The sequence below is a fragment of the Phoca vitulina genome, unplaced genomic scaffold (genome assembly GCF_004348235.1).
Source record: "Phoca vitulina isolate PV1807 unplaced genomic scaffold, GSC_HSeal_1.0 scaffold4, whole genome shotgun sequence".
Classification (NCBI taxonomy): Eukaryota; Metazoa; Chordata; class Mammalia; order Carnivora; family Phocidae; genus Phoca; species Phoca vitulina.
This window is the reverse complement of record NW_022589707.1, coordinates 37,860,046-37,877,527: the sequence shown is the minus strand read 5'-3', so window position 1 is coordinate 37,877,527 and position 17,482 is coordinate 37,860,046. Positions and strand designations below refer to the sequence as shown.

At 40.4% G+C, this 17,482-nt stretch overlaps 1 pseudogene; it reads right to left on the bottom strand.

Moving 5' to 3' along the window:
* Nucleotides 1-13,142: 13,142 nt before the first annotated feature.
* LOC116630637 lies at nt 13,143-14,232 on the bottom strand (annotated as a pseudogene).
* Nucleotides 14,233-17,482: the final 3,250 nt, after the last annotated feature.

Below are 17,482 nucleotides of genomic sequence, written 5' to 3'. Positions count from 1 at the left end.
TTTGTAGAGTACATCCCTTTTAATAAGTGGGAAGAATATGGTAATAAATTTCACACTAACTCATGTGCAAAGGAGAATTTTACAGAGTTCAAATGTGTTAAGGCAGGTAAAAAAAATGTGCGGTATGAAATAACTAATCATTGGGATAAAACAAATGAAAAAAGATTAGAATCATGTGCACAGGATTGGATTGTAACTCTTTAACCACTTGGAGCTGGATTCCGCCTAATGCAGCTTTTTGTATGCATGATGTTTCTCTGCCTCTCTTTAAAAGAAAAATGAAAGTAAATGGGGCATTTTGCTTCTTCCCAAATTAATTCACAAAAGCCTAGGACAAGACACTTCTAGAACTAATTATTGCACAGTTTAGAATATCTTTCTCTTCCCTGATTTTTAGACGCAGGAATGAGAAGAGTAAAGAATTTATACAGGATTCCATCCAGCATTAAGCAAGTGGCTGGGGCTCTTCCAAGCTCCCCTCTGAGTGCTCCAAATATGCTCATTAATTCATTAATCTGCCAAACGTTTAGTGCCTATTACATGTCAGGCATCAGGGACGCAAAGATCAGAAGGCGCTGCCCTCCACCTGAAGATGCCACAGTTTAATGGGGGAAATAGGTGGGCACAGAGACATCCCAGTAAAAAGAAATACTTGCTAAAGTAGAAAAATTCAGTGTTAGGTTGCAGAGAGAAGAGCCACTTAACTGTTTGTCTTACAGAGAGGATTTCAGACAAAGGCTCAGTAGAAGAGCTAAACTTTAGTAGTTTAAAAATAATCCTTAAAAAGACTTTGTTCCAAATCTTGCTGTTTATAACAAATTACTGAAGGTTGCTCAACACCGGCTCGTTTTTCCTCAATGGACCATTCACAAAAATCGATCCCAGTTCTTACCAAGACAGAGTAGGATGATTACCCATAAAGTAATATATAAAATTGAATTCCTTCCTCGTGCCAAACACAAAGATGGAGTTAAAAATGAAATGTAAAAATTTAAACGTTTGGAAGAAAATACAGGATAATGTTTTATGAAGTTGGGGTAGGAAAAAAATTCTTGATCCATTTTCAAATAACGGAAGACATGAAGGAAAAGATGGACAATTTTAACATCATTAATATTAAAATTTTATTTTCATCAAAAGGCAAAAAAAAAAAGAAAAGAAAAGAAAATTTGCAAAGACAACCCAGAGACTGGAGAAGATATTTCTAACTTGCATAACCATGTAGATTAGCCTCCAGAATACATGATATTTATAAATCAATAAGAAGAAAAGTTTTTAAATAGAAAAATGAGTAAAGAAATGAAGGAGTAGGGGCACCTGGGTGGCTCAGTCGGTTAAGCATCTGACTCTTGATTTCAGTTCAGGTCATGATCTCAGGGTCATTAGATCGAGCCCGTGTGGGGCTCCGTGCTCAGTGGGAAGTCTGCTTGGGATTCTCTCTCTCCCTCTCCCTCTGCTCCTTCCCTCTCTCTCTCTCTCTCTCTCACTCTTTCTCAAAAAAAGAAATAAAGGAGTAAAAAAACACATGAAAAGATGCTCAACCTCATCAGTAATCAGGATAAATGCAAATCAGCCACAGATTTCACACCTGTCAGATCGGCAAAAAGACAAAAAGACTAAGGATGCAAACTATTGGCGAGAATGTGGGACCACAGACACTCTCACATACTGCTGGTGGGATTGTCAATTACTACAACCACTTTGAAAAACATGGTGGCGAAATCTAGCTGGGGTGAAGATGTACACACCTTATGACCCAGAAATTTCACTTCTCAGAATATATTCTAGAGACACTGTCATGTATGTACACAGACAGCATGTCCAAGGAGGACATACTTTAGCTTTGAAAGAGCCAACTTGTCCATGAACAGGAGCATAGAGAAATAAAATGTGGCATATTTGTACAATGAAATACTATATAGCAGTGGATATGATGAACATGCAAGACATTGAGCGGAAAAGGGAGGTCATAAAAATGAAAAGAGACGTGAAGCATGAGTAGTAAACAAATAATCCTGGAGCAGCCTACAGATTTTTCAGAATGAATAGAAGATCTTGGGGTGGACAGGTGGAGTTGTAATATCTATGAAGGGCAGGAGATGGGCTACAGCCCAACCAGACAAGGAAACAAGAACAGTGCTCTACATATAAAGCTTCCCGTGTCAAAGTCATACCTGACCTCAGCATCTAGAAAATCTCCATTCCCTGGTCTGGTGAAGTGGCAAAATAGTTTGCTCTGTAAGAGAAGAAAGTCACTCATGAAAACTTGAAATCGTATGCCTGCACCACAGTAGTGAGGGATCTCACACGTACCAAAAACATAATGACCAAGCTCCATGCTGAATAATCAACATAAGTTATCATCAAAATGACAAAATAATACTAGTGTAATAAATGACTCTGTTTACCACTCACAAACCCTCATTGAAAGGAATACTAAATAAAGGCTGAACTTTAGAAAGTAGGAAAATGAACCCAGAAAGACCCAGAAGGAGAATGAAATCATGAGGAAACAAATAAGTAAATCTAAATAAAATGTCTGTAAAAGCAAAACTGCAACAATTATAACTAGAAGAGTGGCAAGGCAGTTAAAAACAAGTTAGAACTAAGATATGAGATCAGAAGAACCTGACAGAATGAGAATGGGGAAGTGGATTTAAAGCTTCTCAACGGCACACAATTGTAGGATAGACAGATCTGATATTTAGACTTCATTACATGAAATAGACTTGTTAACTCTCTCCACAACTTCAAAATAATTCCTTTATTAAGCTTTTGCCAATTGATTCATTTGAATATACTATTTTCCGTCATGATTTCATGACTCATTTTAATACAGACTTACATTAGAAATTAAGAAAGGTTATAAACAAATGAGCTAAGATTTCAGTTCAAAATGTAAATCCAAGGAAATGGAATAAATAAACAGTAAAAAAAGTTAACGATACAGGAACTAACTATACAATAGAGAGGATCAACAAAATTAAATCCAGTTCTTTAGAGATATTGAAAAAAAAATGCTGGTTATATTGCTCAGGAACAAGAGAAGAGAAACAAATAAATAATATTAGAAATGCAGCAGAGTCATGACTATGATATAAATCATAAGAGAATATCTTGAAAACCTTTATGCCAATAGATCTTAAAATTTAGGTGAAATGGAAAAATTGCCAGAGTCGGCTGCAAAATTAGTAGAAAACTCTAATATCATCAAAGAATTTAAAGCATTAATGAAAATCTACTCCTCAAACCATCACACTTGGTTTTATCAGTGTCAAGGAAGTGAAAACATCTGTCTTATCCAAATGTTCCAGAAAATAAAACAAGAGAAAAAGGTCCCCACCTGCCTCTATGGGCCTGGTAAATAACCTTGATGTGGGAAACCGACAAGAATAGCATACGATAGAGAAATTATAGGCCAGGCTCACATGTGAACATTGACACAAAAAATCCTGAATAAGTTATGGTCAAACCAAAATAACATATGCAAAAAGATAGAACCAGGAAGTATTTATCCCAGGAATGCAAAACTGCTAATAGACCTACGGATTAATAGTGGGCTGGTGTTTCCCTTATTACCTAAGATCTAAAGGAAATATCTCACAGGAAGTTCTTAAAGCCTCTTATGGGAAATCCTAAGAAACACTTGTGAAGTTTTAAAATGCAAGGTTAGCAAATTATTTTTAGTTTTACTAGCCAGTGACTTCTGAATCCCATTGTATTTCCTTTTTTAAATGTAGTTCTTGCTGCGAATGAGCGGAACAGAATTATAGCATGGCATGGCTGGAGCAGATCTGAGAGATTATGTAGTTAAACCTGTCATTTTAGACCTAACACACATAGAGGTGAAATCATATGCCCAAGGTTACACAGTTCATTGGAGGCAGATTCAGTTTGATGACCTAGGTAAACTTAGGGCTCCAGTACACACAAATGCCAAGGGTCCCCCACAATGCTGACCCATGGATATGGACAATTCCATCTCTGACTATGTGATGGATTAACTTATTGGACAAACCCTGTCACCTAGAACACCTGGAAAGGTTGGAGATGATGTATACATATGTGTGTACATGTGTGTATATACACGTACACGTATGTATACATATATGTATGTGCATGTGTAGACATATGTACATATGTGTGTATATATACACACACGTAAGTGTACCAGAATATATGTAAATATCAAGGCACAGTCAGGGCAGCAAGAAGAAAGCCAGGGTTTGGGGCATCAGGACCCTGGAGAGAAAATAAGCACATGGAGGTAAGCCCAATTTCTCTCCAGGAATTTGCCAATTTCCAAGAGCCTGAGGCTGAGAGGTTGAGAAGCTGGGCAGAACTTTGGGGAGACAAAAAAAATTGGAATTCAAGGCCCTCTGTGAGTGGCGGGTCCTGGTAAACACCCCAAGCTATCCCTTGGAGTCATTTTGGACACCTGAAGGACTATATGTAAGAACTATAAGTTAACAGAATTTAACCAGCCCTTACGATGGAAATAGCTAAATTCCATATTGGACTAAAAGACACTGTCCCTACCTACCTGCCATCCAGAAGCAAAGTAAATTATCTCTGGAAGAAAATAACATCACTCTGAGCCTTGAATTTTTTTCATACACACTGCCTGCATTTAATAAAAACTTCTCAAACATAATTAGGGAAAAAAAAAGAAACAATGAAAAACTGAGGGGAAAAGTAGCAACAAGCCTACAGGTGATCCAGATGTTGGAGTTACTCAACATAGACTTTCAATAACTAATTAGTAAGTTCAAGAAAATAATGACGAGGGAGTTCCCCGGGCAACTATAATATACATTTTTTAAAAATCACGTGGGAATTCTAGAACTTAACAATACATAAGAAATCAAGAAATTAATTAAATTAAGAAATAAACAGATGGGTTCAACAACAAATTAAATACAGCCAAGAAAAAGATTAGTGTACTGGAAGTAAGGCCAGTAGAAAATATCTGCCTTCAAATATAGAAAAATAGATGAAAAGCACACACACACAGAAACATAATGAACAGAGGAGGCACGGTGGGTGCTTGAGGTGGGACATGGTCAGAATGCTTCAGGATTGCTCACCAAAGCTGCATCTCAGGTCAGAGGTGGGCCCTGGGCATGGGGCACCAGCACCGACTGAAGAATGGGCTACAAAATACAGTGGTACTATTATCCTCCAATGAAAGCATAAGGATTATCCAAGTAGATTAAAGAAACAACCACCATATGCTACTTACAAAAGAAACATCTTAAAAATAGGATGCTGAAAATGGAAGTCAAAAGATAGAAAAAGATATATTCGAGTCCTATAAAGTAACACCCTTTTATAAAAAATAAAAGACTCAATCCATTTAGGAAGATGCAATCATTCTAAACGTGTATAGATTTAAAATACATAAAGCAAAAATGATAGAAATAAAGCTAATCAGGGCAAAACTAAGTTAATCTATTCATTGGGGAACATTGGCACATTCATAAAGAAAGAGTGTCTACTATCTACCTTGGGGAATTGTCCCCAAGGTATGAAAATGAGGGTACAAGACATCTCTCATGGTGCTTGGAATTTCACATATTAGGATATGTGTCTTTCTTTTTGATTTATATATTTGAGAGAGAGAGAGAGAACGAGCACGTGAGCTGGGCAGGGGGTGGGGGGCCCAGAGGGGGAGGGAGAGAGAAACTTTAGCAGACTCTGCGGCTGGGCATGGAGCCTGATGCGGGGCTCGATTCCAGGACCCTAAGATCATGACCTGAGGTGAAACCAAGAGTAGGACACTTAAACTGACTGAGCTACCCAGGCGTCCCTGGGATATGTTTCTTAAAGTAATTTTTAGTCTTGGGCTTTACACCTGAGCGTAGAACCTTGTAAATGAGGACATTATGGGCTTGGGGGATGGGAAGTGAAGCAGACTCAGGGAAGGACACAATAGATTCGTTTTATACTTTCTCCATGTCTTAGCCATGCCAGTTTATACCTGGAATCTGCACGGCCAGTTGTTTTCCCCTCTACATATAAGACAAACGTTTGCACATGCTTTGACTCTCCTTTCCAGCTTCTTACAAACTCAGATACATGCCTACCCTTGTCAAGTTCCTTCCAAACATCAGGTAGAATGATTATTCTCCGCTGTCTTACTTAGAACCGTTCGGGTCATGGAATTAAAATTTACACTGTTTCCACTCCATAAGGCAGCATCAAACAATGACATCTAATTTCCTATGGCCATGTTCTTTGTAGCTAATTGTCTTATAAAACTGAAATATTAAAAAAAAAATTTTTGACATGTGCATACACTATTACTGTTTGAAAATCCTTATTACAGGTATGCGTGTATTGTGCTAATTCAGAGTTTTGGGACTTCCCAGAGTTGAAACATGCCGCTTCTCTCTACTTCATACAAAGTCACTGCTAGCCTGCAGTCTTTCACCTCTCCCATCCGGTGTGATCGGGTATTCCCTTTCCTTGGGTATTCCGTTTAAAGGAATGTAGTGGCTTTGAAGCTAGGCAAGGGACAGCCCTGCACCCTGCCTCAGGTACACAGGAGCCCCTGTCTGTGTGGCTTTACCTCTGGAACGCCTTGTGTCTAGCTGTTAAGAGTTTCGTTCTTGGAGCACAGAAGACTTGAATATAAAACCAGCTGACAGGTGCTGGGCGAGGCTCTCACCTCTCTGAGCCTCAGTTTTCCTCATGTGTCAAGGAGGGATAATTTCCATCCCAAAGGATTATTGTTTCACTAAGAAAAACTCATATGAAATTCAGTGCTGGCAAAAGGTCAAAACGCAGTAGTTATTACTATTCAGAGACTTATTTGGAAGGGTCTGTACAGAGGCCCTCCAGGACTAGGAATTTATACGAAGGGAGAAGTGATGTTTGGGGTCTGTTTGAGGTCGTCATGCAAGGGGATGGGTGATTCTGGCTACAGCGTGGTGTCCATCATGCGGACTGTCCTGTAGCCCAAGTCTCACGCCTTCCACCTCATCTCAGGAGGAGCAGTATAATAGAGAACAAGTACAAAGCAGAACAAGGGCTTTAAGTTGGCATGAGCAGAAGTCAGCACCGCTGGGTGGTAGCCCCAGGTATCAGGCGTGGCACGTGGCAATGTAGACACTGTCCACATGTAGCCTTAGTGTTGGCGTGAGTTGTGGACATGGCGGCATGCTATGGGAGCCGGGGGACCACCTCCTTCAGGAGCTCTGGGTCCCGTCCGCAGCAGATGCATCACAGTCACTGGAACAGGCGGAAATAGGTATGACAGATGCACTAGCTGGAAGGACCCAAAAACCAAGGTGGAGGTATTTGAAGTCATGCTCAAATTTCCACCATGCAGTAAGTGAAGGTCGAGCCAGAGAAAAATGGACTCTCCCCAGGCTGGTCTGGCTGTGTGAACCTTCGCATCCTAAGTGATACCTCCCAGGTCTCTCCATTCCACATTTCATGTTCTAGTTCCTCTCTGGAGGGCTTGCCATCTATTTTTTCCCTGTTTATATGTGTCTGGCTATCATTTATGTCATTCTTAGAATATGATTAACCACATGTCATGTACATGGATTTGTTATTAGCCGGGTTTCACTCAACCTTTGTAGTGTATAGAATATGGAATAAATAGCTTTCACACTTTCTCACTTTTTTCTCAGCATCTTTTCCTCTCCCCTCCCCTGACCTGCTCCCTGAATCCCTGTAGCCAAATATTCTTGCTTTTCCCTGTGAATCTTCTCTTTTCTTGTAACTATATTCTATCACTTGCAATCTGCCATCGTAGTGATGTCTTTGCAGATCTCTCTGCGTCAATGTGAGCAGACTTGTGGATCAACCGTTCACTTCTGTACGGGCTGACAGAGGCTTCAAAGTCATTCCAGCTCTCTTTTGTCTTTCATTGTGTTTCCCAAAGCACTTCTTAAATTTTTTACTTAAAATTTTTCTAAGTTAAAATGTTGAGCCTATTTATTAAAAAAACAGACAAGGATCCCTGGTGTTTCTTAGTGCCAAATGATGATTTTAGCAGTGTCTTCACCAGCACAGTGAAATTTGGTGTAATTGTAATGACAACCAAAAGCAACATTTTTAGAAAAGTGGGAGTTCTTATTTTCAAATCCAGAATGAGGTTAGGTACACATTATATTTCTGAATTATTAGTTTTTTATTTATTGAAAGTTAATAAAATCACATGTGAATAAAGAATGAGAGAAAGAAGGTAACAAGAGGCAGGAAGGAAGGGAGAGAGGGAGGGACCATCATGCATGAATAAACACTTTCATTTGAACATTTAAAATCACATAACTTTCATAGTCTTTCTCAGAAGAAACGATGGAAACAAGTCACGATGGACTGATGGAATGGGAACATTCTGAAAGTCATGCAGCAGCTCAACCATTAGCTTTTGGAATGTACTTAGGCTGGGGGGGGGGTCACCATTCTTTGAACAGCTTTATGTGCCGGGGCACTGGGTTTGGTTCCAGAAAGTGAAACACTTGACCTCTACCTCCATTGAAGTGTTTTCAAATGTAACTCTTAAACAATGCTTATGCGGGGGACTCTGATAAGAAAGGATTGCCTTTCCGGGGATGCGGAGAAAGGGGAACCCTCCTACACTGTTGGTGGGAATGCGAGCTGGTGCAGCCACTCTGGAAAACAGTATGGAGGTTCCTCAAAAAGTTGAAAATAGAGCTACCATATGATCCAGCAATTGCACTACTGGGTATTTACCCCAAAGATACAAAAGTAGGGACCCGAAAGGCTACGTGCACCCCAATGTTTATAGCAGCAATGTCCACAATAGCCAAACTGTGGAAAGAGCCAAGATGTCCATCAACAGATGAATGGATAAAGAAGATGTGGTATATATACACAATGGAATATTATGCAGCCATCAAAAGGAATGAGATCTTGCCATTTGCAACGACGTGGATGGAACTGGAGGGTATTATGCTGAGCGAAATAAGTCAAACAGAGAAAGACATGTATCATATGACCTCACTGATATGAGGAATTCTTAATCTCAGGAAACAAACTGAGGGTTGTTGGAGTGGGGGGGGGGGGGGGAGGGATGGGGTGACTGGGTGATGGAGACTGGGGAGGGTATATGTTCTGGCAAGTGCTGTGAATTGTGCAAGACTGTTGAATCTCAGCTCTGTACCTCTGAAACAAATAATGCAATATATGTTAAGAAAGAAAAAAAGAAGAAGAATGTAGCAGGAGGGGAAGAATGAAGGGGGGGAAATCGGAGGGGGAGAAGAACCATGAGAGATGATGGACTCTGAAAAACAAACTGAGGGTTCTAGAGGGGAGGGGGGTGGGAGGATGGGTTAGCCTGGTGATGGGTATTGAAGAGGGCACGTTCTGCATGGAGCACTGGGTGTTATGCACAAACAATGAATCATGGAACAGTATATATAAAACTAATGATGTAATGTATGGGGATTAACATAACAATAAAAAATTAAAAAAAAAAGAAAAGAAAAGAAATTCTACTACCGTGAAATATTCTAATGGAATAGAAATGGGTTTCTTTTTTATCACAATAAATCTAAACATTTACCTGTATTTAAAGTGGTGTTTTCAAAATTGGAAAAAAGCACTGCAATTTAAAAAAAAAAAAAAGGTGGTGAACGTACTTGTCTTTAATTTCTTCGCAATCCAAGACCTCGGTTTAAAAGAAAAAAATTAAGAAAGAAAAAATGAGAAAGTAATTGCTATATTTCATTAGGAATTTTAGTAGCAATTCTTCTGTTCAAAACTTATTCATTTGAATTAAGATTATGAAGAGCACATTACTTCTTAATGGTGGCATGTGATGGTTATCTCTCTAAAAGAATGATCTCACTCAGGCACATGCTTTCCATTAAATATTTGTTTGTATATTGGCTTTCTATTGTTCCTTTTAGTCTCCTCAAATCTCTTTTAGGAGAAGGAGGGGTATCAATTATACAAAAGGGTATATTGCAACTTCTTTCTAAATGGGAATGGAAGGATGGAGGGAAGGAAACTAAGATTTGAGTTCTTGTGAAGTGAAAGAAATTCTGTCACATATTCTCCTTTCATTAATTTAACTCTTTCAACTCAATGAACAATCATGTGAAGTCCGTATTATCCTGGCTTTTTTATATGAAGAAAAAGCTTGCTTTTCAACACATAATGAATATTTAGGGCCGATAAGATGCAACTCCAGGGTCATGTGGATTTCAAATTCCCTACTTTCCACTTCATAGAAATAAGACGCATAAAGAGAGCATTGACTCTTGCCTTCGGGCACAGTGAACTTCGACCTGAAAAACAAGGGCAGAAAGAAAGGAAGATGCAGATCTGGGCAGGTAAGGGAAAAGGGGCAAAAATTCAGTCCATAGTTCACCTTTTACGAGTACAGAAACAGTTCTGTGTTATTTAAGATGTTCACTCTCTAATTCGTATTTGGATCTTAAAATAAGAAAATTCTGAAAGGATCCCGACAGGGAGAATTTCAAGGGGCTGGGAGTTAAAATAGTTTTGAAAAATTAACCTCGAGAGCTCTGGCCTGATGCTAGCCTGGCCTCAGGAGGGGGGTCCAAGGGGAGGGCAGGATTCTCGGCAAAACTGGTGAAAGGGACCTGTTCTCTCTCTCCTTGCAATGCAGTGGTTTTCGAGCTTGCTTGCATTTTCGAATCACCTGGGAGACTTGAAAAAAATTTGAGGCCCTATCCCCAAGAAATCCTGATTGAATTGGGCTAGAAGGTGGTGTGGCTATATAAGGTCTTTTAAAAAGCCTCACTGGTGATTCTAATGTAGAGCCAGAGCTGAGACCTGCTCAGAGAGGAAGAATGTCCTCACTACCTAAGTGGTCCTCCTCAGCTAGAAAGGCCTGTGTCCTGGCTGTGGAAGGTGACTGACAGTAAATCACACCCAAGAGCACCTTTGTTTCCCAGTGGTATCTAAAAATACAGAAAATCAGGGGCGCCTGGGTGGCTCAGTTGTTAGGCGTCTGCCTTCAGCTCAGGTCATGATCCCGGGGTCCTGGGATCAAGCCCAACATTGGGATCCCTGCACAGCGGGAAGCCTGCTTCTCCCTCTCCCACTCCCCCTGCTTGTGTTCCCTCTCTGGCTGTGTCTCTCTCTGTCAAATACATAAATAAAATCTTTTTTAAAAATTAAAAAATAAAAATACAGAAAATTGGTGAACCGTCATGAGTAATTCTCAGCCCACTGTGGGCATCTATGTCTCCTCTGGGGAACCCTGCAGATGTGACTGCGCAATCTTCTCATCTGGGGTGCAGGGTCTTACGTCTCAAAATGTGGTCCTGGGTTAACAGCAGCATGGGCATCACCTGGGAGCTGGTTTGGGGATGCTGAGTCTCAGGCTCTGCCCAGACTTCTTGCCCAAGAAGCTGCATTTCAACAAGACCCCAGGTGATTCAGATGTACATTACAGTTTGAGAAGCATTGCTGTAATAGAAATAACACGTATTCATTAATTTTTTGGTAAATTATTTAAAGTTAGCTATAAAACTGACATGCATCAACACAGTATAGTAGGAATAAATATTTCAAAATCAAGACAGGAAAAAATATGCATTAGAAGAGGATATAAAGAAAAGGAGCAGGGGGCGCCTGGGTGGCTCAGTCGTTAAGCGTCTGCCTTCGGCTCAGGTCATGATCCCAGCGTCCTGGGATCGAGTCCCGCATCGGGCTCCCCGCTCTGTGGGAAGCCTGCTTCTCCCTCTCCCATTCCCCCTGCTTGTATTCCCTCTCTCGCTGTGTCTCTCTCTGTCAAATAAATAAATAAAATCTTTAAAAAAAAAAAGAAAAGGAGCAAAAATTAGTACATAGATAATTAAATCATAAGGAACTTTTGAGTGAAATTGTTAAGCACAAATCTGAATCTAAATTTCCTAGACTCCAAAGAGGAAAATATATAGTTCATATTACCCAAGGGCAGAAGAAATTATTTTTCACTGGGCTTCACGAGGGCACTAAGCTTTGGTGAAAAGTATCTTTAATAAATACCAACGTGAAGTCAAAGACATTCTGCTCATGCCACTTTCTAAATGTCTTCAGAAGACAAGTTGTCTAACATCACCAGCTCTTAGCTTCATCATTTCCAAGATGGGCATAATACTTTCAATCCTACCAGATTGTTTTGAGGACTAATTGCAGACAGTATGATATGTCCCACTTCCTTGGGCTCAGAGTAAATTCACATTTTGGTTTTGATTCTAATAAAGTCAGTCAAAGCTTAATTTTGGTATCTAAATCACAGTTTTCCATTTTGAAGAATAAAGGTGTGGGTCTTAGCCTAGCAGGTATCAAATCTTATTGAAATCTATAATCATTAGAAGAATATTATATTGGTTCAGAGACAGAGACATAGATTAATGGATTATGAGAGTGGCCAAAAGCAGACCTATGGGTATATCAGAACTGGAAATAGAACAGGGGAGCACTATAAAGCAGGAGAGGAAATGATGTTCTTTTCCATAAGCAACATTTTGACATGTGGAAATTCTGTATCACACATTATACAAAAATAAATTTTAATCGAATTGAACAATTAAAGGCGAGAATGTGAGAAATTAGAAATAAATCAAACTCTCATCTCTCTCTCGAGAGAGAAAGAGATCTCATATCTCTAGAGAGAGATGATATAGATAGATGATAGAGAGATAGATGATAGAGGTAGAGAGAGAGGAAGAAAAAAATTAAAACAAATGAACGAGATCTAGTTCTGTATCAAATGGATAACTTTAAAAAGTTAATGTTGGATGAAATTGAAGGCAGAAACATAGAATATGATAACATTTATGTAAATTTTAAACACATCACTACTTTATATCATTTATGGACACACACATGTATAGTAACAGAAAAACATGGATAAGCAGTTTCTTTTATTATTATTTTTTATTTTTTTGACTCCTGATTTTATTATTCAATTTCTCTTTTCTATTTAAAGTAGTCTTCAGTGGCTAGGAAGCCTGGCCTCCCAAGACCAGAGTCAGTTGGAGCTGGTTGTTGTTGGAAGGGGTTGGGATGGGGACAGGGATGGGGGCAGGGAGACCCTGCTCTGTTGGCTGTTCTGGGTGGAGAAGACAAACTGCACTTCACAGAACCTGGGGTGTGGTGAGAGGGGGATGAGGCAGGAGCAGCAAGCTGGGGAGATGGGACACACCTCAGTCCCCAGCTTCATTCCCCTCTAATGTTTCCCCACTGGTGGCATTCTCTGCAGTCTTGGAGACCTTCTTTTTTTTCTTTTTCTGGGTTTTCTGACTTGCAGAACTCTGGAGGAGGGCCTTTAGCTCTGCATCCTGGACCTCCATCTCAGACTTGTAGAGGTCAGGCTCAAAGGGACCACTGGTTATTTGCATGGGGCCATTGGGCATGAGCAGGACTGTAAATTTAAACTGGGCAACAAATTCACCCTCCTTCTCATAAAGAACATTAAATGGCTGCAGCAGTTCGTGTTTGGCGCTCTCCACCACACCCATCCGGGCCTTCTTCTCATCTTCAAATGCTCTTAAAGTAAATGGCATGGCGTCAAAACGCCTTTCAACCTCACTGAAGAAGGCACATGAAGTTTTCATTTTCAGGCCATACTGTGTAGAAGGGTCTCATTTGTAAATGGTGGTTCTCTGTCCTGCATCCTTGGCCTTGCCTTCTCCTGAGCTGACAAGAACATCCACAGCATATACTTCACGTACCTCCAATTCAGCTTTTTCATGGTCCTTCTTCTGCTGGTCTGTGGGATTCTGGATAATGGTTTTCTCTCCATCAATGTCATGCTGCTTCAATTGATGGGACAACATACCTTCTATTGGTGTGCAGTTAAACGAGTGGGCAACCTTGTTTCAGGCTTCTGTCACTTGTGTGTTCTGGTTTCCAGGTTTGACCAGGTGTAGGGCAGCTTCAGCACAAAGGTGAGCTGCCTTGATGGCATCTGCTTTCCGCCCTGTTACTTGGGTCCCCTGAGCCACATCCACCACGAGAAAGCGTGAGCCCCATTAGCGATGAAGCCATCCACATGGACCCCAAGGTCAATTTTTACCAAGTCACCTTCCTTGAGAATATAGTCCTGGTGGCTCTTCAAAGGGGAAAAGTGACATACACAGTTATTTACTGAAATGCTGGTGGGAAAAGCAATACCTTTCTTCATTTCTTTTTCTTTCTTGAAAATTTTCCCTGTCTCTTCATAATCATGGCATCACCTTTCTCATACAAGCTCAGTACTGACACACCTGAGCAGGATGCTGCCACCAAAGACCCAAGTCATCTTGCAAAGCCACCTCTCCTAGACACAGGACTCTCATGTTTCCAAATTAGTTTATGGGGCACATTTCTTCCCACAACCGCTGAAAGACCTGTTTAGCCACAATGGGCTAAAAGCCCACATCAGACTCTGCATTCAGGAAACAGAATCTAAAACACGAGGAGCAAAGGTTTAAATAACAGAGCTGACAGCCAAGAGTTACTTTCCCACACCTTTGGCAGTGTGTACAGATCTTTGACATTTCACCAAAGCTAAATGTTCCACTCTAGAACCTGACTCGTTCTTTACTATTTTTATTGTGTTGCGGCTTAAAAAAATTGCCAATTAAGTTAAACGAAACTGTCGCACAATCAGCTTCTATAATTACCATCAATGCTTTATGATAGGCTCAAGCAAACAGAGGGTTTGATTTTTTTTTTTTTTTTTTTGCCAGAGTTGTAGTTTCTTTTTGTAGAAACAATTATCCTGGCGGTGCTTCCCAGCAAAGGGAACACATAGCCCGAAGCCACTGCATATTTCATTTTCAGTCCAGCAGTTTCAGAGGTCTCGCTTTTCCCAGTGACTGTTCAGTGGGAGGAAAAGACAACCCAAGGCTCTGGGTAAAGCACGGTATCTCACAAAGCAGGCAGCGAGGCCACCAGGAGCTGGACGAAAAGAGCGCTGCCCCGGTCTGGTGCCGCCAGCTTCCGAAAATGCACATTCACCCACAGGATGGAGTGATGACAGGTTAAGATCCAGTACCACAACCAAATTCATGTGTTCCTTCTCCAGCAACAGATGTCACCAAGCATAAGGATACAAATCTAATGTTACATTTACTAACATTAGCAACGAATGGTAAAAAACACATAATAAATTGCATTGAGAATGTATTGGGTTTAAACTCCCTTTCCATCACCTCCTGGTTGAACGAGTAACCAGTCTCAGTTTTCCCACCTGTAAAATAGGGTTACCAGTAGCATTTAGCTCACAAAGCTATTTTGAAGATTAGGTAAGCGAATGGGTTGACTCCATTTATTCAACAAATATTTATTGAGCAGTTACTATGAGCCAGATGCTGTTCTAGGTGCTGGGGATGCAACTATGAACAAAGCAAACAAAATGGGCCAAAGGAGTTTAAGAGAATATTAGCTGAGACAGTGCTCAGCACATAATAAGCACACGAAAAATGTTAGCTATGTTTTTTATGTGATATTATTTTACTTTTACATATGGATTTTGTTTTTGCTATTGTTACCTATTATATTTTACCCACACCATGGTAGCATATTTTATTATTGACACATCACATATGGGAAAACTGAAGTTCAGAGAGTCCAAGGAATTTGTACAAGGTCATATAATTAATATGTTGGTCAATTTTCAAACCTGAGTTTATGGGACTTGGGTCCATGTACTTCCTAAACTCAGAGCACAGTGTTGATTTCTAATGAGTCCAGGGTTTAAGCTTCTCAGCTAGGATCAGCTGTGGATTCAGCATTCCCCTTGTTTCTAGATCATGGTATGATGGTATGATCCAATTCTTCATTTATACATGGTGATCGGGAGCTAAATGTTGTAGGCATCATCCTTTACCTGGAGAGGAAATCAGGGTAGAAGTAGTGAAGAAAAGGTCAGACTCAGGTAATCATAAGGAAGAACATTTCTACAACTAAAGTGATTGGACTTTGGTACGGGTTACAGTATGGGCTAGCATAATCAGTGGTGAATTTCTTGTCCTTGAGATGTTCAAGGAGAAGCCAAAAAAGGAGAATGTAGCCCACGGGATTTATATATCTGTTAGGGGGTTGGGCCCAATTTCCTACTTCCCAAATCTGGCTGATTTGGAGAATCTTTCAAAGACCTTGATAAAAATAGAGATTCTCTATATTTCCGAATCTCCGGGTTCAGAATCTCTAGTTCTCCCAGAGTTCTAGAATATCTGGAGTATTTAGTATTTAGCTCAGAGAACTGTCTTGATGATTATGTCAGCTAATAATATATTTACCTATTAATTTAACAAATATTTATTGAGCAGTTACTATGCACCAGGTCCTGTCTTAGGAGCTGGGGATATAACAATGAACAAAACAGTCCTTCACTTAAAGGAGCTTAGAGGAAAATGTCCAGCACAGAGCTCAGCACATAATAAGCATGTGATGAATATTAGCTATGATTTTTGTACTAGCATTATTTAGTTAAACAGATTCATGAGTCATCTCTGGTCTTCTAATGTAGGCTGTCCTTAGATACTCTGAACTGAAGGATCAGCTCCGGGGTGTGACCCTTTCGGGTCTTAGGAATGGCATCTTGCACAAAAACTCTACAAGCATTTCTTGACTACCTGATGAGTGACTATACCACCAGTATTTATTCACCTGCATCACTGAGTTGTAGAAAAGCTGAAGACAAAAGCATGAACTGGCAGCTTTCTGGAAGTGCCACAACCTTCTTCTAGACTGTGGACTCCCCGGGGGGCAGGGTCCACGTGTATTCCTGCTCTGTCCCCACAGTTTCTAGGACACCACCTCGTACAAAACTGGATATCAAAGAAGTTTGTTTAGAGAATGGATAAATAAATTAGGGCAGTGTTTTCTCACTTGCCAGATCATAAGGTTCATCCAGAATGACTTAAAATACTGATTCTCATTACCCTCCCCAGGCCAACTAAGTCAGAATTTCAAGGTGAGAGGTCTCTGGGAATCAGTGTGTTTAACAACTGGCCTCCCTGAGGGGCCCTGGTGTCAGGAAAGTTAGGGATACACTGATGTAGGCTGAACTTCCCTGGCTTGGCTAGACCTGAGGACACTCTCAAGTGGGTTGACCATCAGGGACACTGGCCTGGAAACCAATTCCCATGCTTGGCTTTCCCCAGTTCATTTCTGCAGCTGCCATCCATGTGGAGACCAGGGGTGGCAGTGGCTCATGCTGAATTAGGCACTTGAGCTTAATTCGCCTTGCTTTTCTGTTTCTTTCTCCCCTGTGCTAAGGACCTATTTTAGAAGAATTTCCAAAGAGGCCTCCTAAATGCTCATTTTAAGAAAGGGAGAGAAGCTCTAAGAAATGCACCTTTTTTTTTTCTGCTAAAATAAAAACCTGTATTTTCTTCTTCTCCCACTGATTAGGATCTCAGCATTCCACCAAGACAATCTCCAAAAAAGGAAAAGCAAATGAGCAGGGCTGTTTCTGAGGATATGAAATACTTTACAATTAAATAAGGTACAGTCGGGCTTGGGGCTGATCACCGGTGATGGGTAGGTTTCTGCG